The sequence below is a fragment of the Aedes aegypti genome, chromosome 1 (assembly GCF_002204515.2).
Source record: "Aedes aegypti strain LVP_AGWG chromosome 1, AaegL5.0 Primary Assembly, whole genome shotgun sequence".
In the NCBI taxonomy this organism is placed as follows: domain Eukaryota; kingdom Metazoa; phylum Arthropoda; class Insecta; order Diptera; family Culicidae; genus Aedes; species Aedes aegypti.
Window position 1 is genome coordinate 257,547,003 of NC_035107.1, and position 24,682 is coordinate 257,571,684.

At 36.2% G+C, this 24,682-nt stretch overlaps 1 protein-coding gene across 7 annotated transcripts in view; it reads left to right on the forward strand.

The window, feature by feature from the left end:
* LOC5567294 (chloride channel protein 2) overlaps positions 1–24,682 on the forward strand; it is a 167,937-nt gene that overhangs the window by 10,307 nt on the left and 132,948 nt on the right. For 4 of the 7 annotated variants that reach the window (XR_002498656.1, XR_002498646.1, XR_002498649.1 and 1 more), the window contains exons 2-3: positions 228–461; positions 23,503–23,840. The gene's annotated coding sequence lies outside the window, so the exon portion shown is untranslated. Of the gene's footprint in view, positions 1–199; positions 462–10,173; positions 10,419–10,818; positions 10,962–23,502; positions 23,841–24,682 lie in introns of those variants that run through there. The other 3 variants (XR_002498648.1, XR_002498647.1, XR_002498651.1) reach the window with 3 other exon arrangements.

The window sequence follows — 24,682 nt, forward strand, 5'->3', positions numbered from 1 at the left end:
AAGTTTTTATAAAACAAATATTAAAAAAAAATAATCAAGTTCGAAAACATCTGCACAAAACGTCAAAATATAACAATTATCATAAAAAAATCACTACATTTCAAGAACAAATTCTTCAAAAATGCTCTACTTGAATAAGTTTATTTTAAATTCTGTGGTTGAGCACTTTTTGTTCTTCCATATTTTTGACACACCCTAGTGACTACTGTTCTATGCTATATCTGCAGTGAAGTATCCTCGGTTTTGTGGGAGGTACAACTTATACTTCGATACCGAGTCAATTGATTAATGGGCAGTTTATCGCGAATTGGAAAATGTCATCGAGGCCAAGTTCAATGCGAGGAATTAATTACAGCCACTAAACAAGATTCCGCTAAGCGGCAATCAGGTGTGTGTAGTCGATGCATCGGTCGGCTGGTGGATTCCACTTGGTTTGCGGTTAGTGGCTTCGAGTGTTGAAGGTAAGTGGGGCGTTTGCCTGGGCATTTTTTTTCCGGGGAACGAAGGTGATTTATGCAACGTAGTAGCAAATGCAAATTGAGGAGGAATGGGTCAATAATGGGCAATATGGGTCAACTGATGAAGGGATTCTTGTAACTTTCTATATACAAATCAACTTGAATTCCTTCTTACTAGCTTTGAGATACGATTGAATAACATTCATTACAATATGATACTAGTCATAAACATGATCTGTAAAAAAAGCTTAAATTTCTTGAAAACACAAATTATGCCACGCTAAATCTTGACTTTTTCGACTGGGAGGGAGCCCATGTCACGCTTTTTATATGAGCAATCCAAATTTTTTGTAAAGTTTGTCACGCTATATGCCTGATCTTCCCCCCCTTGGGGCGTGACTTAACTTGAGTATGACCCCTTACCTCGTCGGGGCATATTACCCTGAGTTACCCTACCTATAAATGTAGCATTGATATGCCAAATAGATCTCAAGCTCATACATCGGTTGCACTAGACAATTATTTATACGATAATCTCTCCTTTCAACTACCTAGAATGGTTCCGCTAGTAGGCATAGGGAGGATGGGGGCAAAAAGGACACTTTATGATATATCGGATTGAATCATGGTTGATTTACACAATTTGATATAAGTAATTCAGTGTAAGTGCATGCTCACCTTTTGTTTTCAATGACCTATATTATGGGATTTAGCAAAATAAGGAACCAGGTTTGAGATTTTTTGATAATGTCTCATCTTATGAGGGTTTCTAGCGAGGCACGTACCGTAATATGTATTTATACAAACTTGAACCAGAGCTTAATTCAAATTAATCCTGGGTTAAATATAAGAAAATTGATTTGAACTTTGTGAAATTGGAGGTAGCAATTCTGCCCCGGTTGGCACACTTGTCCTAGGCTCCCCTACGTCAGTACAGCACCCATCGTTGCTTAGGTTTCACTTAATTTACCACGCGACAACGTTCTAGCAATTGCATTGATTAACGGTAGATAATGGCTTTAAATAACCTTGCCTATTCTACGGTGAAGTAGCATGCGACATGCGACGAGGGATGACGTTGTATCCAGTCTACAACGAAATTCTTCAAACGCTTCGTAGTTACCGATCTCTTAATGTCTGTGACGATGATCATTATCTTTATAGTTTCATTGGGATTTTCTTCTCGTACGAAATCTGATGCGTTAGCAATTTGTAGGTTGGTTGCATAAATAAAAACCTCTCAAAATCGAAGCGTATATGCATAGCAACAGTTTTAAATCGGTAGATAAACGTCGATCGATCATCGATAGCAAATCAACGGAAATAGAGTATCTCCATTCGATTACGTTACTTACGCTAGCTAACACCAACACGTCGATCAGTGACCAATATTGCAAGGTGCTAATCAGCTTAGCACCTCGGCGCGGCCATTACTGGAATATGACACTTCCATGCTATATAGTTTTGAATTCCGGGGGCAGTTTGAATTCGCACGTTCTCAAAACATCTGCCATACATACGTGCACTTCTGTTGCAATGTGTTTGTAGGGGAAAGTGGTACAAAATGCAGTATTGTCCCATCGTGCAATGCATGAACAGCCAATTCACACTAAGTTAAGATCAACTTGCCCAAAACTGAATTTTGATCATCTCTTTAATATTCTAAAATATCTACATAGCATCTTTTTCAAATATGTAGATATTTGAGAAGTGAACGTCATAACCCATAACTTTTATGTGTTACTCATTTATTTGAACAAACAAAAAACTCTACTTATTCTCACGGAAAATAACAATACAAAGCATTAAAATTTAATATTTTATGCATGGGGACCACTCTGTAATTAGAAAAGGATACGGTGTATTTTGCGCCAACTTCTCATATAATTCTGTCATACAGGCAGCACTCAAATGGTTTGAGCTGGAGATGACCGTAATGGCATATATGTAGTAGAACGAGGTTGTTGTTGATAATTACTCGAGTTCCGTGTGTAAACAAACGCTGCCCCTCCAACTGGTGATAACAGGCGGGTGGATGTGGGATGTTGATTTCGCGGATTTGTTCCAGGCCTGAAAGGCTCTATGTAGCAGTGATGCCGAATCAAATCTTCGAAAGAGATCACATTTTGATTAAAAATAAGTTTATTCTATCTTAAGTAATTGAACATCCCAATTGATTAGGTCGTTTTTAAGAGCCTGAAAATGCTGTAAATCAATTGAGTACTACAAAAGTTGAGCCGTTCAGCAATTTCAATGTCAGTGATACTATGACACCACCCCGAACGCCATTTTCACGAAAGCATACCATTTTTCAGATTGAATCGGATTAGAAATTAGGCAGAAATCATAATGTTTATGGAACCATATGATTTTTTTTTGTCATATGACTCATTTCTTCCTGGTCTTCTTATCCAGGAAAATATGATTTTGCTGTCTCATCAACAGTTTGTATCGTTCCACAGATGGAATTTTCCAAGTGTCTCACCTATTCTTCAATTCATTTGCTGATTTTATATAGCATGGGAGCACAGTCCAACGCGTGCGATGGGAAAGAAGTGCTTATCGCCGATTAATTGTATGCAATATTGCCTTATCAGTGGTAGGGTGTCGGGCTTGTTTTGGTTGGCCCGAGGCTTCCGCTACTCAAACGGTGAGTCCGCTAACCCTTTTCCGAAGAAACAAGTTTACTCTCCTATGCTGGAAAGTTTTTCATCCGTTTCAGCGGACAACGTCATTGTTTGTAAATCTTTTTTATCTCCAATTTTTCCAACTGCTACAGTGCTAATAAACTTATAAATGCCTGATACACGCTGAGGACCGAGTATATATGATACAATTAAACGAATATCAGCAGCAATATCACAGACAAAGCATTAATGCCATAATTGGTACCGTGTAAATCAACTAATACCGACACCTCCGAGCACGTGTTTACGCTGCCATAATCAATCATCTATTTGTCGTTTAAATAGGCGCAACAAACGACCAATACTAGGCTGCCGTTAGGTGCAATATTGTCCCATGTTCCAAAATGTAGAACCGACAATTAAATGTTTGAAAAAAATTAACGCCTTTATGCGTCGTATTGGCCAGGTTTGTGATAAATTTGAATAAATTCGTTGCAATAGTATGTTTGTTTTATTGTTTTGTATTATTTTTTCCTTATATATTCGTGGATAAATTTGATGACCCTGGAAGGATCGATTCCGCTTTCTTCTTTTTTTTTTGCTAGCCAACTGACGCGTTTTGGCATCAGTGTTGTAGTTTTACTTTCACTTATTTCTGGTACTCAGCCTTGTACTATCGGAGAATAAATAAACGCAATTACAATCCAAGAAGAGACTGAATATATTTCCTGACTATTTTAATTGAAACATTTTAAATAATCGTAATCCTTCTACACTAGGGTGGTTCAAAATTTAAAAATGTTTGAAAATCTAGTCTCCCATATCTTCTTTATCATCTCTACCATAAAAACAAAATTCAGTTTTTTCGGTGGTGATGTAAAGGTGGCCAAAAGACAATGTAGTTTTATATGGAAATTACTATTGAGAAATTTTGAAAAATGCCAAAAACTTGTAAGTACTATAATGTGAGTACAAACATCATCTCATGGTTAAAACTCATTCTTCAAATAATGAAGAAGGATCTTTCTGAAGATACAAATGCTTGAGGAGCTATTTCTTCGAGATTTTCGCAGAAGTTTGCAGGGTTGTAATCCTATATGGAGCTAAGTAATAGCAAATAAATTCATGAGTATCTCTTCTCCCATCCGTCGGATTGATTGTTCTCTTCAGTAACTTACGTTATTATAGTTTGAAAAATGAGTTTTCATCATGAGATGATAAGTTTGTACCTTCATTCTAGTACCAACGTGTTTGGAACATTTTTCAAAATTTCTGCATAGTTATTTCTATAGTAATCTACATTTTCTTTGGGCCGCCTTTGAATCACCACCGAAAACGCTGAAAATTTCACCGAACGCTACTTTTATGGTTAGTATGGTAAAGAAGATATGACTTTTTTTTAATTGTGAACTGCCCTACTCTACACACATGTAACGACTACTAGTCACCGATCCTACAAGCCAAAATACGAACGCCCAGGATGGCCACCACAACCTCAAATCATCAACATATGGGCAGAGACCAACGGCATTACTTCCATTCCGAAAGAAAGACGTGATCAGAGAATTCACCACAGAAAATCCCGACGGCATCGACGAGAATTGATACTCGACTGACTGGAGTGAGAGGCAATCACGTTCATCACTACACCACCGACGCTGCTGTTTCTAAATTTTACTGGTTAACGAGCAGAAAATTTCTGTCGTTCGACACGATATTGACTAAAAACAATACCACATTCTTCATACTGCAAACAAAACATTTGTTTTGATTGTCAGATTTTCAGGCGAATCCAGGCCTAACCCTTAGTTAATTATAGAATTTTATGTACTCAGTTTTTGAAACTTCTTCAGAATTTCTGACTTTTATAGGAATTTTATTCTGATTCCAAAATCTGTATCACCTTTGTGTGTAGAGTAGAGTGGGGCAAAAATTCGATTTCATCTAATCAGTTGATTCTAAATTATCGAGAATTTCATATACAAAGGGCTTATAACGTGTTCCTCGCCACATTATACAGCCAAACCTCTTTTTACGTTCACTTTTTTTTACGCTTCCTCTTTTTGCGCCCCTCCATATACGCTCTAAATTCCAACTTACGCTCCTGCCTGATAACAACCCACGAGATTCATGTAGTAATGTGTATCTCTGGAACGGGACATCGATTTCCGTCATCTACTCATCGGTCCCGTTTCAAAAATACCTATATTGCTTGGGTTTCAAGTGATTTTTCCAAACCGGAAGTCGCTATCTTGGATTCATAATGGCGTCAGATATCGACTTCCGTCATCTACCCATCGGTCCCTTTCCAAAATACCAATATTTCGTGGGTTTCAAGCTATTTTCACAAACCGGAAGTCGCCATATTGAATTCCAAAATGGCGTCAAACTTTGGTTTACATCATCCCTATTGATACTCTTGCGAATTACCACGGATAAACCCCACCTCTTCGCAAAACTTCTCGAGAAAAAAATGAAAAGCTATATAAGCCATTTTACGAGACGTTCGGATGACGTTTTCTGGCGGACCGCTTATTGTTATTCTATTAAAAACTAGCATGATATGTGAATGGCGCTGGTAACATACACTCCCGTGCATAAGTTTGGGTTCACCCCTTTAAAGACATGCAAAAGTGTTCTGTCCATATCTCTGTGATTACACGTCCAATTGAAACACTCTAAGCCGAATTCGAAAGGCAAAGAGTTATTCATACTTCGTATGTATTTTGTCAAAAACATTCTTTGAACTTTGTATACTAAATTTGAACTTAAAGTTGTGACATTTTTCAAAAAACGCACTGAAAAATCATATCTAATTTCCTCAGCATTGGATCGACCAAAATTTTAAATCAAAGTGTCATTAGAATCATAATCTTATATTCTTTGAAGAGACCTCATGAAATTATGGTGGAAAAATCTGGAAAGTGTTAAAAATCAATTAAACAGTCAGTCAAGTTATCGTGCAAAAGTTTGGGTTCATTCCTCAGTATGGTGTCCCGACCAGACGGAAGAAACAAGATTATAACAGGATGTGTTCCCTTGATATATTTTTTTTTATATCACCAGTTGTTATAAAACATGTACCGTTAGTAGTTAAAATAACAAAAATTCTAACAAAATTTGTACCAAAATAATCTAAAATATAACACATTTTGTTACAATTATATCAAAAATATTACTGAATGTGTTGCAAGGATGTTACAAAATAACAAAATTATTGCAAACTATGTTACTGTTTATGACATCGGATGTTATTTGCCACAAACTTATAAATGCGATGTCAAAAATATAACAAATCTTGTTATAAATGTGTTATTAAAATTATAACAAGTTGTGAACAAAGCCATCTTGATAACAAAGTTCTTTCAACTTCTGTTATTTTTAACTGTGGCTGATAGAAATGTGTTATAATCTTGTTATGCGGTTCTGGTCGGGGTATCGTGCAAAAGTTTGGGTACACCTGAACTTACTTAAATCTGTGAAATCTCAAACCAATGATGTACGCACCATTATATGCGCTCGAAAAAGCTATTGAAATCGGTTGAAAAATGGCAGAGATATTGACAAAAATGATGTGCGTGCGGCTCAGGTGAACCCAAACTTTTGCACGATTTGCATCATACTGAGGGGTGAACCCAAACTTTTGCACGATGACTTGACTGACTGTTTCATTGATTTTGAATACTTTCCAGATTTTTCCGACGAAATTTCGCGGGGTCTCTTCGAAGAATATAAGATTACGATTCTAATGACACTTTGATTTAAAATTTTGGTCGATCCAATGCTGAGGAAATTAGATAGGATTTTTCAGTGCGTTTTTTTGAAAAATGTAACAACTTTAAGGAAAAATTTAGTATACAAAATTCGAAAAATATTTTTGTAAAAATACATACGAAGTAAGAATAACTCTTCGCCTTTCAAATGCGCCTTAAAATGTTTCAATTGGACGTGTAATCACAGAGATATGGACAGAACACTTTTGTATGTTTTTTAGGGGGTGAACCCAAACTTATGCACGGGAGTGTATGTGTTGGTGATGACGTTTTCGTCTCTTTCTGTATTTTTGTTACCAGGTTACATGTTTGATGTTACCAGATAAAATAATTCTTCCCTGCCTGCTGATTTAAATTTTACGGGGGAAGATTAAAAGCTCGATGCAAGCCGTTATTGAATGAGCCCTCCCAAATGTGGCGCTAGAAGAAACGTAAATAAGTGGGCCCGCCAGCAAGTTTCAAAGCTGGTATACAAACAAAAAACATATGATTCGAAACGTCTCATAAATGGTTTATTGCGCTTCTAATTCTTTTTACGCTCAAAATTCGAACTTACGCTCCCTCTTTTTACGCTCCGAATTCAAACTTACGCTCCCTCCTTTTACGCTCCGATTCTTATTGCACTCCCCCAGTTAGGGGCGCAAAAAGAGGTTTGACTGTATTCTGAATTATCAGCACTCTCTTAGAATACAAATAATAAAATGAAATATGAAAATTCGTTTTTTTTTGTGCTGTTACATTTTCCCTTGGTACTATACGAAACAATAAAGGAATAATATTTTCGATAAGGTCCCATATTCACTTTTTTGTATTGTATAACGAATTCTCGATAGTTTAAAGTAAACTGATAAGATAAAATTGTTTTGCATATTGAGCTTCATTGAATTCAGAGAGAATTGTGGCTTTCACTAGTTTTGTTTTATTTGTAAATGTCACGCAATATAATTTAAATTAAGACGAGAAAATGCTTTTGTTAGAAACACTTATTTTCATTAAAAGTGCCCATATCGCAATGTATGGACTGGACAGTTTGTAGTTTAAACAATAATCTATCTTGAGACAAAATTTTATTACAATAAATAATGGCCATATTTTTAAATCGACTTTAAGTTTTGAAAACCATTGTTGTTTTTTTTTTCAAATCGGGCCACAAATGAGATAAATTTTATATGGAATTCTTAGTAAACTGATGAGACCTTACTGATTCGCATATTGAGCTCCATTGGCAGCTCCAAATTTGGTAGAAAAACATGTTTTCATATAAGCAAGAAAAATACCAGCACCGAAAAAACACTAGATCGGTATCTATTAAAAGTTGCTAAAGGCGTAAAGCATAGAATACATTGTGTAAAACTCATAAGGCCGGAACAAATCTCAAAATCTCCTTTTGTCACTTTCCATCAAAATGTGTCGAGGACCCCGATTGCAATAAATAATAAAATGGAATTTTACCTTTAAAAAGGTATCATTTTTTAATCTCATATGCTGCGAAACAATTATCACGTCATTTTTTTTTCATAACATTGGTTGTCATGTAACATTTTTCATAATTAGAATTTTCATAACAAAAATCTCCAGATTTCTTACCCATAATCTTGGGTTTTTATGAAGAAAATACTAAATTGATAAAATCAACATGAGCAACCTTCATATTGTATTCAAAATAGTTACAATATCAAAAAACACTGCGAAAATGTTGCACTTAGAACTAGAAATTGAATTTAGATTATTTCAATTAGATATAACATGTACCTTTCTTTTGATTGAAAAATATTTCACTAGTTTTGATTTAAATTGAAGAAAATTGACAATGTGAGATATATTGCCCTTCTACGCCCACTTATGCCATATTCTTGGCAAACCTGTCCTGAAAAGCAGCTTTAAAGGCAGAAGAAAAACGTTCAAGAAAAATCCCAAACCATTGGCATTTACAAACAGATTTAAGACTTATAAACCAAAAACACCTGTTATCTCATGTAATATCGTAAGGACGAAATACAAAACTAGCACAAAACACGAAAAGTAGTGAAAAAAATACTGAAATCAAAACATTTTATTTATTTCCCCCCTCTAACTTTTTGAAAATTTATAAGGGGGCAAAAGATAATTTAAAATTTGTTCCGGCCTAATGCGAAACCATAAAAGTGAAAATTTAAACTAAATTACAACATCTTTATAATCCCACTCTCATTTAGCCTCAGTATTGAGACTAGAGAGGGGCAGCCGATTTGATCCTCAAACATATTTTCAGGCCAGTCATGTAGCAATATGGACTATCTGTTGCACCAGGAAGAGAGCCTTGCAGAGGGTTCCCAATCAAATTTTGAAAATGATTCTGAAACTCCCTCCCTGGTATAGTACTAATGAGTTACATAGAATATCGAATGGAATTAGTATTGATTATGAACAAAAATCCTTGCAATCTTCTATTGCTACGATAAATACGTTATGTATATGTCTTAGGTTAAGTTAGTTTAAGTTGGTTGGTTGGTCTCTTATAAGCAGTTGAAATCAACTCATCTGTAGAAATTCTGAACTGCTACGGTAAATAATATGTAATATGTTGTTAACAAATGTTACTAAATGCTTAATTTAGTTTTACCAAATTAGGATAATAGTGATTTCTAATACAGAACACCTAGATATAAGAAATGAATGTAATGTTTGGAATGATACTAATGAAGAATTAAAAAGAAGGGCAGACGATTATTTCGAAGAAACACAAGGTCACTTGCACAAGGTCATTGCTCTGAGTAACGCAGGAAGGGCACAATACTCTGGAGGGCACCCTGGTACTCCACCCTAACCCCCTAAACATTCATTCTTAGGCACGGTAAGCTTGAAGCCGTATGAATTAGGGGTCACCTGTGAGGTGGACTTTTACCCACCGGAAAGGCAGTCCGTAGCGTTAATTCTTAGCCAATTGAAAAAATCTGACCGAGAAAAGTAGGTTAACATTGATGGTTAATTCCTGACGTGCCCAAAAAGCCAATAAGGAGTGATAAAATTCATTTTTTTAATACTGTTGGCAAATATTAAATATTTTTCATGGTCATTTAACTTTATTTTGTCAAAATATTGAAAGGTTGAAATATTGAAAATATGTGTTTTGTATCTCAATACCTCTCTAACTCGATAGTCTATCCAATATCATCATTACTGTATTAGCTACCAAAAATTCCAAATCGTCAAAATGTAACATGCGACAATTGCGCGTAAAACGGTAGTAGGCGCGAGTTGACTTAGCTCGCGTTTGATCGTCCGTAATATCGATAGCTTTTTTCACACCGGCTAGCGAATCCCTTAACAGACGTAGACGCGCTTAGTCCTACAGTGACTGCCCGTCTATCCGGTTGTTGGATCGTCGACGCATTTCGCAGTTCCGATCGTTCACGTTGCGGTTGCGGATCGGTTGTTGGGGGGTACATACGGTGTGTGTGTCGTCATTGCCGCCAGGTTCGCCGGTTTCTCACATAGCCGAGACGCGCGATACGCAGTAGTGTTACCTGTCATCACGCCGGTTGTAGTTCCAGTTTCAGCGACATTCCTCGCTCTTTTGGGTCAGTTAGCTTAGCGCTTGTAAGTAAGTAGCGCCTACTTCGAAGCAGCCAGACGGCGTTGAACAGCTGACTCAAGGGTGGCTTTGATTATATGGACTGTATGGCGGCGCGGTTTAGCGGTGAAGCGGATCAGTCAGTTGATCGACGTTCAATCGCGCGGATCAGCCTGAACTTTCCGATTCGATGAGCAACCAGTCGAGGCGCTTCGGTAGTGAATGGTCGATTTTTATTGCTGGAAGTGTTTCTGGCTGACTGTTAACGACTTTCGAGGGAATTGTAGATTGTAATTTAGTAGTGACAAACAAATGTTTTTCAGTGCAATAGAAGAGCCGACAAGTCTAGTCGAGAAGTTTGATCTTGTGTGCTAGTATTCAACGAGTGTTGTTTTTTTTTCAAATAGTTTTGATAGCGTTCTGTTCATCCAACAGCTGAGAGTAGCTGCTCATTAACACCAACAATAACAGTGACGGAACCAGTAAAAGCTACATCTGAGAGCAATTGGGTCGACGCAGTCGGAGTCTGTTGAATCAGTGATAAGAATAAGTAAGTCATCAACAGTGTTTCCTCATGGCTCAAGTTCACGCTACGATTCAGATACACGCGCGAATCGACGAACGAAGTATGTTTTTCTTCCACTCAATGGAAAAGCGGCTAGTGTAAGAAATTTTCTTCCAAGATTCCAAGGTCTATTAGCTGTCTTTTTATATCCCTTTATTTTTAGCATGTGCCGCTTTGGAGCATGGTTTGTATGTTGTGTGCGATGAGAATAGTTTTAAGAGGACCGCCCTGTCCATTTGTAACGTTCGTCCAATGTAAATTATTCGAAGCGAAGAACGTTACGCACTTTGTTTTCGATGATGTTTATTTTGAACCGGTTAATCTACAAAGGGACCCGATTTCTGGAAGAACATGACTGATGAATGTTGATCATAATTTACATATCTTGATTGTCAGAAGTAATTAGAGGTAAACATATAGTTCTCAGTTTATAAAAAATAGACAATTGATATGAATCAAAACACGTGAATTGTGCACATTTTGAGTATAGTATAGACACAGATATATCCTCCAATGTTTCAACAATGAATATTTTATGTGATTGTTTAGTAGTGGCTTCACCCAACTACCTCGAACGCCATTACCCCGAATATCACTACCCGTAACGCCACTACCCCGAATAGGTCATTACCCCGAAAGCCATTACCCCGAATGGGTCATGATCACTACCACGCCACTACGCCGAATGACCCATTACCTCGAATCGTTCTTTTTTTTTAGGTGCAGTAATTTGTTTTGCTAAAAATGTCAAGGATACTGTAATATGGGTATGATGATGGCTCGTATGTATGCTTCTCGAGAATTTCCCTTTCTTATGATAGCTGCTCTTTCGAGTTATACAGTTGATGATTATTATCTGCCTATTATTTGATTCAGAGATTTTTTTTTATTTGAATACAGGTCATTCCATCGATTCATGTTGTTATAATGATGATGTAATTCACACTTCTTTTAAAATAGGCTGTTCTTTTGAGTTATCGCTAAAAATACTATATGCGCATATTTTTTTTTTAAAGAACGTTTTAATTTTGTATGAAAACAGATTGTTCTCTAAGATTCTTGTTGTTTTGATGGTTTTGGCTATGTTATTATTTAGAGGTTGGCCTTCGTTGATATCGAAGCTGCTGTAATTTATAGAATAAATTTTCCCTTGTTTCAAATATGTTGATCTTGATGTTGATTTATGTTGTAACAGTCATGTCTCTTATGAAACAACTTACTAGTTTTTTCCAAAGAGAATTATTCCAATGTCTTGCGTTAAACAAAACTAAGCTTTTCCTTATTAGGTACTCTCCTCTTAGCTCAAGCCTGCCCAACGTACGGCCCGCCGAACCATTTTGTGCGGCCCGCGAAGAGCTTGAAGATTCTTCTTATATCTGGCCCCTTCATTGCTCTAGAAACTCTAAAACTAGATATTTGAAGATTTCAAGGATTATTTGAGTAGGCTGATTGTATTGAATATTTTATTTTGTAGATTCTCTACATTTTTTATCTATACACATTTGCTTGATTTCTTTATGTTGGAAAATGTTCCATTTAAAAAATACTAATTTTCATGAGGGTTAAATATGCACGAAGAATCTCGCCAATAGCATTCTTCACTATTATATGGACGAAACAGAATGTTCGAACATAAGATGTCGGCAAAAATATTAAGGCCGATCGCTATCTTTTTAAATTATAAGTTGGGTTTTTAAAAACACTTGAGCATGAATTTTAAACATGAGAAAGATTATTTCCAATATTAGGCAGATCCAGATGCAGGTTAACAGCTTTTAAAATTGAATAAAGGATTTTCAGACAAAATTCACGGACGACATAGACAGGATTCTCACAAAGAGATTGTCACAGAACCATAGTAGGATTTCACAGAATGATAGCAATGACCATCACCGAATACTGGATATTAGTATGCAAAATTAGCTTGAGCTATTCTTAGTGAATTTCTTACAGAATTCTGAGTAGGACAGAATTCTCCAGATTCTAGATCAGGATTTTATAATAACTTGAGATTCGGGTTCTGCGGAATATTAAGGACCATTTTCACAGAATCCTACCCTGGAGTATCGTAAAATCCAGAGTTTCAATCTTATATAAATCTGGTCAGGGTTTTTCAAACAACACAAGATGAGATTTTGGTAAAATCTGACGAAAATTTCTGTTAGTATTCTGATGATGATTTTTATAAAATGCTGAACAACATTCTCCCAGGATTGTGAAAAATTTCTAAAAGAATCCTGAGCTGGATTCAGGAGTAATCATAAGCATAATTCTCACAGAATTATCTAGATTACCGTAAAAGCAAATACTATTGATTTATTTCCAAAAGATTTTTTTGTTAATTTTATTTCAACCACATTTTTTTTAATTTCTGCATTAAAAATTCTTTGGCCCGCCACACAATATTGTTTCTGAGATACGGCCCGCGGTTCAAAAAGGTTGGGCAGGCCTGTCTTAGCTAGTGTACTACAAGTATTTTCACATATATTCACTGAGAACTTTATTTGTCAATTGACCACTTTTATATTTGTTAAGTTGAGTGACTAGCATGGTTTAGCTTAGCTTAGCTTAGACTGACTACACATATCAATGGTTGCTATTCCGTGATTGACCGAAGTCAGTGAAAATGCACAAAGAATCAACTAGAAGTTCAGCTGGGATTGGCCATAATCTTCTTCAGTGTGCATAATTCAGTGCCTCTATTTATACAAGGTCAATAACGGCGCCGGCCACGTCCTTGCAGTCAGGTGGGATTGGGGGAAGGAATGTTAGTGTGTAACCTTTGCTATTTGGAGACCGTGTTTGCCTCTGCATCTTTACAAAGGTTACTGGGAGGGATGTTTGTTAATGGGGAGGATCGTTGGGTCAAAGGATTCACTTTGATAAGCGATTAGACCATGATAAACAATGATTTGTGAGATATATACATGCTTATACGTAAATATAATTGTTCATATAATTTCTATGTAGAGGAAAATTATGCCGACACTTGAGGTGACGAACCATTCAAAGTTTGTTGAACAAATACCTAAATGTAACATTCCTACAGCTGACAGTACGAAAGCATGTGTTATTATATTTTACTCATTTGAAAAGAAACAAAAGACTCAATTGGTTGGGACATCATAGAACACTCTTATTCTTATGCCGACACTTACAGTGGCGAACCATCCAAAGTTTGTTGAATAAAGTGAACCTTTCGCAAGTCTGCACTTGTAGTGTCGAACCATTCAAAGTTTTTTTAATTACAAAAATAAAGGTATATAAGGGGTGTCCTGAAAAAAAAAAAATGTTAAACATAAATAAATCATGAATCAGAGTTTGTGACGACACTCACAGTGACGAACCATCCATAGTTTGTTGAAACATCATATTTACATCCCACCATTGTAACGATTAAATGTGCAGTCATACATATTTTATAGATTAGAAATAGTAGCATGAAACGAGCTCACCAATTGATCCGTTATCCTTGACTGAGCAGCCACAATCCACTTTCAGCTTCACTCGTTTGCTCGGCTAGCACTCAGAAAAAAAAAATAAATAAATAAAAATTTTTAACTTACTCCAACCGAACTCCCCGATCACGCCACTTTTTCACTTACGAGATCGACGCGCGACATGTTTGATCCTGCCCTCGTCGCTCGCTCCGGCAAAAGCAAGCGTCAAGGTCGAAAGATCAAACAGAACTAACCGATCGCGGCACTTTTTCACTTACTCTAAACGAACTCCCCGATCACGCCACTTTTTCACTTACTAGACCGACGCGCGACATGTTTGATCCTGCCCTCGTCGCTCGCTCCGGCAAAAGCAAGCGTCAAGGTCGAAAGATCAAACAGAACTCTAAGTTGAGTGACTAGCATGGTTTTGCCAGATTAACATCAAAATTCATCTAAAGGATCCCTAAATCAATGCGACTTCGTTGTGTCGGTTATAAGCACTGATAAGTTGTGTCGACGAATGCACAATATTACCAGCGTTTCTATATAACAGTGAAGCAATTTTTAACGGTTGGTTTAGTTAACTAACAAAAACGTAACTAATAAATATTACGTTACCCATTGAATGATTAACTATGGTAAACGCATAAAAATACTCAGAAACAATATATCCTACTCTTGAAACCTTATTATTACTGATTGCATTACCTATTAGGTACTATTAACTGTTAACTACTATTAACGAGCTGCGTGGAAGAGAGCTGCTTATAAGAGACGACATTAATGCGATTTCGAGTTTTTAGTAGCTTTAATTTTCATATGAGATTCACCCTTCTTTTTATAACAGACTGTTCTTTGATGCAATGTGTGTATGCGAACTCAAACTCAAACGTAGTGATTGATTGTGCAAAACTCAAATCATGCACTAAACTCTTAACAAAATCAAAGTTTGATGCCATCGTCTAACTCAGGCTTGCTCAACCTTTTTGGCTCTTTTTTCGAAATAAATGGTTGTGCATCCGAAATAACAGTTCGATCTGAAAAATGTTTACCTCAAAGGGATGGTACACAAATTATGTCACGCTAAATTTCGACTTTTTCGACCCCTTCCACCCCCCCCCCTTTGTCACGTTTTTTTGTATGAGTCCTTCGAAAATTTTATAAGGCTTGTCACGCTTGGCTTGACCTCCTCCCCCCCCCTTGGAGCGTGACGTAATTTGTGCATGAACCCAAATGAAATCTTAATAATATTAATCCATGTCTCTCTTTTTGTGATGCAGACAAAGACAAAAATCAGTCCGGCCGCATTAGTTTTTTTTTATTTAACTGCAGCATTAGTGAAAACTTTGATATAAATTCTAATTTTTGTAAATTCATTTGTCAGATATGGCTCCAGCCCATTACCCCGAACGCCATTACCCCGAACACCACTACCCTGAATGGGTCACCACTCCAAATGACACTACCCCGAATGGGGCATTATCCTGAACGTCTCTACCCCTGATGAGCCATTACCTCAAATAGTTCAGAATGGTTGAATTACGTTAGGCCGAAAGAGTCGTTAGGCCGAAATAGCATTTGATCATTTACTACTATTTCAAATGGCTAACACATGTTTTTTTCTTTCTTTTAATCAAAGGCTATTCTTTATAGTTATATTTTACAGCGGATATTGTGAGCTTGCCATTTTTGGCCTAATGACCCTTTCAGTCCTACAACCTTTTCGGCCTAACGGCATTCGGCCTAATGGGATTAGAGCTCGGCTCGCTAGTAACCGAGGGTGCGTAAAATACGATATTAAATTTTCTACTAATCCATATGATTATGGATGAGCTAGCCTTTAATGATTTCAAAAGAACTGTCGAAAAATAAAACATTTTAAATAAGTTAGGCTGATGAAGGGGAATTGATTGAAGGTATAAGCTGGGCTTTCTTTTTCAGTGATGCTTAAAAGGCCATAATTTTGATTTACATGTTCAATTTTTTTAATCATAGAGTTTTTGACAGGCTATATTGTAAAATTAAGGTGTTTTATGTTTAAATTGTTATTGGAATTCAGCTAAAGAATTCCACACACCAAATCGATTTTTTCGCCGTAATGTAGCTGGAAGGTCGTTGTGATTTCATCCTTGTGTCTCTACTTGCACATGAGTTCCAGCGCTTCTATACTACAACCCAGTGAATTTGGTCCAGTTGGTGTTCTAGATTGTCCCCAAGATCAGTGATTACAGCGGCAGAATCATGGTGACCATGCATTGCTGTTAATACAAAAAAAAATGTGGGCGAGAAAACTGGGTAGCAGTGGCGTATTGAGAACTTGATGAAATAGGGATTTCGGGTAATTTATAGCTTTTATTCTCATGAGTAATTTTACCTTCTTTTTTAAAATAGGCCCTTTTAGGGCTTTTCAAAAGAGGCCGGGTAGACATAGACATATTAAAATCATAATTGGTTGTACAAATTTTGGATCACACGCTGAAATCTCGACAAGATAAGCGTATAACGCTGGCAGCGGATCATTAAATGGATCAAATTTACGTGGAATATTCGATACACTCCCAATTCTTCCAATTGTTAGACACAGCAATAGCATCTTTGATATGTTTCTGACGTTACTTCCCCACTGAAACAAAAACTGCTTCATAGCCTAATATTATTATGAGCACTTCCACAGCTGTTAACTGAAAGCAATGTCAATTCATAATTTTTGCATATGTACGTTGTGTACTTCTACGTATATACTCTATGCCATGGAAACTCGATAATTTAAAATTTTGAATAATTCTAAACCGTCAGATTTGAACCTGTCATCCTCAGCATTATCTTATTGCGCGCTTAGCGCTATGGCTGTTCAGTCGTTGAACCAGCAAAATGACCTGAAAATGGACACTCTAGGGTGTACGGATTTCGATTCAAAACATGTCATTTTAAAACCCATCATTTAAGGTTTCTTCTCAACTGTAGGCTCATATAATATTAAACATATCTCAAAAATAAAAGTGAAAGTTATGAAAAACAACTGATTGGTTGCCTATTTTATATCCACATTTTGTTAGCAGAGGGTTTTATTCGACTTCGTGCTTAGGTTTACGGACTTCGGTCTCACACGGTATTTCATATTGGTAAAAAACATTACATGGTCGGTCTGGAAATTTTATGAAAATCAAAAACTCTATCTTAAGACAAAGTTCTGAATAACCTCAATATGTTCAATTCCAATTTATCGAAAGCCTTTACGATTTGTCTACTTGAAGATTTTAAATAAAGAGTTTTTGGCTTATGTGGGGATATTATAAGTTGAATTTTGGAAACTAGGACAATTCGTTTATTTTAACAAGTATGAAGAAATTATATCTTAACTTTTTTTTACAATCTACTACAGATGACACGCAAGCTTCGTCCTTGCTTCTTGTAAATTATTAACTATTCCTGTTGGAGCATATGGTAATGTTAGTGGCTATGAAATTGCGATTCCGAGTTCAAGTCTTAATTATACACAATTATTCATCACACAATTTCAATTTCAGCAGGACCACTTATGAGCAATTGTAATTTGCTAACGCAATTTAATATCCTCGATACTGTGAATATAGAATTTTTTTTTTTGAATAATTTTTGATTTATTGCTGAATGAAAGATGGTTAAGCGATTGTTAAGCTTGCTATGATTGCTTTTTCTTCTAAAAATAGATTTACCTACAACAAGCAGAGTTTTCTATAAACGCATATTCAGCCTTTTGAGGCACTTTAATTAAGCTGAAAGCTGAATAAAATCGTAAAAAATAGATATTTAGGAGCTGAATAAACGAATGTATAGGCTATGAACAGCTTTTGTTCAAACAAAGGCAAGCATGAAACGAGCTCACCAGTGGATAATCCATCCTTGACTGAAATTACAATCTCGGCTTCAACACGCAAAAGCTGGAATATAAAATCACTCTAACGACGCGCGAAAATGAATTATTAGGCTTGGCACTGCCCAGCAAAATGTGGAACCGAGAAAAAAAACTTCTACTTCAGCGCCGTAGAAAAAAATAAACCTACTTGTTTATGTTTTACGAAGCACACTGTCGACAACACGCAAAAACGAAAAAAAAACTTCCACTCTGGCGACGCAAAGTAAAAACGAACCTGCTTGCTTAGGTTCCACCAAACACACACACACACACACAGCCGACAAGACGCGAGAAGAGAAAAAAATCGAATCTGGCGACGCTCAACAAAAACAAAACCCGCTTGCTTTGGTTTTACCAGACGTACTTTACAGAAATCACTCGATTGTCATTAACATGCTGCAACAGATTGTACCCCGTTTGGCATAAAGTCGTTTGGCATAAGGTCGTTTGGCATAAAGCCGTTTGGCATAAAGTCGTTTGGCATAATGGTCGTTTGGCATAATGGTCGTTTGGCATAATGGCCGTTTGGCATAATGATTGAGTTAGAATGAATATCGGCATTTCGAAGCTTTTACCTTGATCACCACTGAGCCCATAGCAAAAATTTTTCGTAGTTTCTCAATAAGCGTGGTGGTCGTTCAGAGACAATCCAAGCTGGCAAAGAAAGTTCGCAGTTATTAATAAAGGGAACGCACATATTTTGCTGCAGATCAAGCTCTGTCTCAGTTTGTACGGAACACTTGATGAAAATTACTTAGTAGAAGAAGGAAAAATTTATTTGCAAAATATTAAAAGCTCTTATCCAAAGATCTATTATTGCAGCATAATGCAAAAATAGCCTATATACGAGAGCAGATTATTTTTCGTTTAAAATGTTTAAGGCTCTAACACTAAATATCTTCTCACAACATAACTCAAATGAACAACACATTTTTGAAAGAAAATATATCTGGTAAAACTTTTGAACGATTTGATATAAGTTTTAATTTTGAAAGTGTACACCAAAAACACTGTCTATTATCGAAAGAAGGGAAAATTTGTGATTGAAATAATATTTTTGCAGCATATCTTGAAAGGAGATCTTGTGTGTGCAAAAATATATGTTGAATATTTATAGGCTCTTAAAAAAATATTATTCTTCTAGCACATCTTGCAAGAATTGCGAAATATATAAATGGTAAACATTTAGCTTGACTAAATAATAAAATTTAAAACAGTATAAATACAAAGAACAGCCTATTTTTAGAAGAAAGCAAAATTTATGATTAAATCAAGGGAATATTGGACGCCATAAACTATTGCGGCATAATAAGCGTTAGCGTTAGCGTAAAACTATTAGCGTTAGCCAAAAACTATTAGCGTTAGCCAAAAACTATTGCGGCATAATAAAACGAAAAGACATCAAAAATTGCGTTCAGAATCATAGCTCTTGTCCTACTTTTCCCCGAATGTCGTTTCTCTGAATGTCGGTTCCCCGAATGCCAGTTCCTAGAATGACTCGTTTCCCCGAAAAGTGATGCAGTTTAAATAGGTGCTATAATAGTCTTTAGTGGCTGGAAGGTGAACGAGCAAGAACGATAAGCAATCAAAAGAAGCAGGTATTCTGTCATTCTTGGCTATACACATGTTGGCAAAAATATTGAGGACGGTAAAACTCGAAAGAACCGCCAATTAAATAAAGAAGGGTGCATATTAGATGGCCAGTTCGTTCACCACCCTGAAATGTTTAAAGTTACGACAAGTATGAGTGCCACTAACTTTTCGGGGAAGTGGTCTTTTTGTTGAAGCGGGATATTCGTGGAACTGGTATTCGGGATACTGGCGTTCGGGATAACGACATTCGGGGAACCGACATTACGAGAAAAGTAGCACAACCCATCAAAGTAACTGCAGTAATCGATTTCTCTTTTCGCTGATAGCTTGAGCAGATCAATGTTATCAACTGCCGCCATTATGTCAGTTGGGAACAACAAAATATCTAAAAAATAAAGAAATTTTAAAAGAACAGCCAATGTATAAAAGAAGGTGAAATTTGTTTCAATTTCAAATCAACAGTTTTTGTGCCTATAATTTGATTGCATCATATTTAAAAAAAATGTTTGAAAGAAGGGTAAATTAGTGCTAAATATATCAAAATCTTCAGCGCAAAAAATTATTCCAATAGCGAAACTCAAAAGAAAAATCAATATTTGAAAGAAGGGTAATTTCTGCATAAATTATAAAATATTTTTGACAATAACTTTCCTAATATGCTTTAGTTTATTGAAGATCATATGATTGTAGAATAAAGTGACATTCTGTATCAATATTGTCAATTATTGACTCCACAACAAGCCTGATGTCATCAGAAAGATTCAATTGAAACGTAAAAACGAATCTCATTTTAAGAAATTCTTGGTTTCAGACTCATTATGCCAAACGACTATTATGCCAAACGACCATTATGCCAAACGACCGTTATGCCAAACGACTTTATGCCAAATGACCATTATGCCAAACGCCTTTTGCCAAACGGCTTTATGCCAAACGGCTTTATGCCAAATGACCTACCACCGCTGCAACAAAGACATTGTCCTTTCCTATTCTTGTTGCAACAACAGTTTGTCACAAATTGAACGGAATATGACAGTGATCGCTCACTGCATGCATATCGATTTTCCACGCATTTCATCTCGATTTTCAAGAACTTTCTAAATGTTGGTAAATATTGCAACATTTTCGAATAACATTCATAAAACAAATTCGATTTTGTATTCAAAATAACAGATTAATCACAAGTTGGAAAGGTTGCAACAATGTTGCCCCATATGTTTGTCATGACAAATTTTCTTAAGATTATATCCCAATCCGTAAAAGTGGGACAAACGGTTGTGAGCGCGCTTGTTTTGTTATTTGTTTTGCATCTGTTTCAATGACAATTTCATTCACTGGTTGAAATTGAAGTGATGTCTGAAGTACAGTGGAAATATTATACAAATCAGTCCATACATAACTCAGCTCTAACTCTTTAAATATGCTTTTTTCAATAGAAAATCGAAAAAAAAGTATTATCCAATATTGTACATGAAAAAGTAGAATAATATTTCATTGTAATTTTATTCCATGCAATGAAGGTTCGACCGAAAATTATAATTGCTACGTCTAGAAACAAAAGAGAACTATTACTTTTCGAATCGTAATCAAATTCTATATTATTTTGGATGAAAATTTCTTACTTGAATAGCATTTGAACTACTGTGATATTTATAATTTTATACACATATTTTGCCCCTCTTTATCCGCGTTCGCGACTCTTAACTATAAATAAGTATCAGATTTTTCCTGCTTCCTTTTAGAATTCCCCATATTAAAAAGTGTGGGTGGTCGTACCATTATCAGAAGCAGTATAGATTAGTAAATCAGTTGTCACGCTAACTGGTATCACGCTAAATTGTTATGGTCAAGTTGCACCTCAATTGTCTACCGTAGGCATCGTATCATGGCCTGAGCCGATCTCAATCAAGCAACTCACAAAGTCTTTGATGGGTTCCATGGCGAAAAGTGTGATAAGCAAGAAGGAGTCGGTCACACTTATTGGTGGTATTGTGTCTGTGTATATCTTCCAGTTTTGCGGTTGCCCACCTGATAATGATGGGGATGATTGATGGACGACGAATGATACTTGGTATTCGATACACTGAAAATGATAATCCACATATCGTACGTTGAAGTAATTTAAAATATTTGGGTACCAAAATTGCTTTATAAGTTTATGTTAATAAATTTATTGATTTGGAATCGATCAATACTTTGAGATATGCACATGATTTGTTGGGCGCCAAATTAGAGGATTAGATTTGTTTTCAACTCAAGCTTTTTACTTGTATTCCAAGTGGTTTAGAAATTTGTATGCTGAATGCGAGTCGCAAAACTGTCTGGTAAACCAAAATATGCACAATTTGCATGGGAAACAATTGACTGTATGTTACATAATAATTTGTTGTATGTCTTTTGTGCTTGAAGGGTGCGATTGATTTACTTGTGCGAATAATTCGAAGGTTGCATATATAATGCACATGCGTAGCATAATACATCGCTTGCGCTGCTTTTGGGTTACTTTTCGTATTCGCTTGCTTGTCTTTCAGGTGCTTGTTTATTACTTTCCTCTCTTAGTTTTTTCAAGCTGATACCAAAGCAGAAGCAATTACGAATAACAATACGTTAAGTCTTCCTACCAATTTCAATCCGTTCAACAAGTGCTATCAGCAATCAATGTTATCGCCATAACTCGCATGTGTAATGATGATAGCGCTCGCATACACAGATTACTCGTCAAAGGCCTGTTGAACGGGATTTTTGAATGGCGCTGTCACATGTTGCAGCTAATTAGAAAATCGTACTTGACTTCCAGCTTAGCGAACTTTTGTGTGCTTTGCGTTGCCACCGTTTACCCCGTAAGCAATTGATTTATCGTATTATCATACGTCCGATTCCGATTCACGATTTACGAAGATTTACAAAACGGGTTATGGCATTTGAATGTATTTACATTAAAATCTTCTTATTTTGGCTTGCATCTCAATGAAATTTATCGACGGCATGTTCATAATTTTCAATTCAAATATATGCATTATTGATAACACTAGGCATCACTGGTTTCAGCAGTTTCACGGTTTGCAATGAATTCAATAGATTTTGGCCCGCTCACTTTTCGAAAAAGTGTTATTTTATCACAACATCTCGCTGATGGGATGTTATCATGTTATGACGATATCAAATTTAGTTATTTAAATGACATATCAAAATTATTTTATAATCTAAATTTGACATAATCATCCCAAAATATCATTTTTATTCAAACAGAGCTCACTATAAAAATATATATATATATACCATACATCCAAGTCCAAACTTAAGTCTCTAAGCTAATTTAATGGTCATTTTAAATGACAACATTTTGGCTATGATTGACCCAAATTTCTCCTGTAAGAAAATGGGCCAGAATTTATACAATTCATTGAAAATGGTCAAAATGCATAAATAAATTTAATTCTGTTGCCTAGTGTAATTGACGTTAAAGTGATGGGTCAGTCGCGTGATTCCCTGTCCGATGAACATACTTATTTTACAAATTTACATGCATCCATATAACATCACATCGCAAATTATATCAATAAATTATATAAAATTATTGTGTTTATCTCTTCCGCAGGAAAACGCCGTTGAATAATGGAGGTCGTCAGTTGAAGTGATTAAAGTTATGGTTCGAATACAGTATACTGCAGTATGTTCTAATACGTAAAAAAGTGTCATACCGTGATAAGTTGAAAGAAGTTGCCGCTCCGTGCTAACAACAAGTGTGAATATCAAGTGGATGTGATATTGCCGGAACCTCCGGCGTCCTTCAGCATGATGAACGGGAAGCCAACCACAGAGATGAGCCTGCTAACGGTTCCAACGAAGATCATCCCCACAAAACAGCCCCTCTCCAGTCGAGATGCCGTCGAAACGGACGACGAGGAAGATGGGCTGGGGTACACCCACACATTGGTAAGTGACCGGACAAATTTGCTCATTAAATTATTGCAGATTACATTGTAGTTCTGGATCATATCGCTAACGAGATCAAACCAATCAGACCCTGCGCCTAACAAGCCGACATAGATGGGCGCGTGACTATTTGTCGAATAGGGGAACATGGGGCAAAAGGGTCAGACCATTTTGAATCACGCCTAGAAGGATTCAATTTGTAATTTTTGCCAAATGATGTCAAAATATGATTTGCCACTTGAAACCTTGAAGATAAACTCATAGATTTTCTCTTATTTTCACGGTGAAATTCAATCAATTTTTAAATTTTTACGATTATAAGTTTCCACGCTACGGCGTAAACTCATGGAGAAGCTTGGTTGTTGATTATTTGTTCTCCATACTAAATGGTGCACTAATCCACCCATTGGGTCATTTTGATCGAGGCCCATTTTTCAACCAACTTTTTGACACGATTTAAAATCGTGCAAATGCTCAAATTTGGGAAATATTTTCATAGTGATAGCTAGAAAATATTTTATAGTTGCTACAACAACTTTGAACAATTTTAAGATGACCGTATCAGAGACGAGAAAAGGACACAAGTCAAGAAAGTGGCACTTCGAGAAACTTTGCCCTATTATTTGCCCCCTTCGATCGTGAGTTTGTCGTTCCTAGAGTTTGTACATTAACTTTGATCGTGTACCCGTGCGCCATTCACCGAACTGAATGCAAAACTGACACCAATTCGGTAATGAATGCTAATAAAATTAGGTAATTAGCATTGCTGGACACCAACAATTGGCCACATGTGTTGTGTAGGTGCTGTTGTTCGTCGGAATTCCCAGTTATTTATTTAGTCC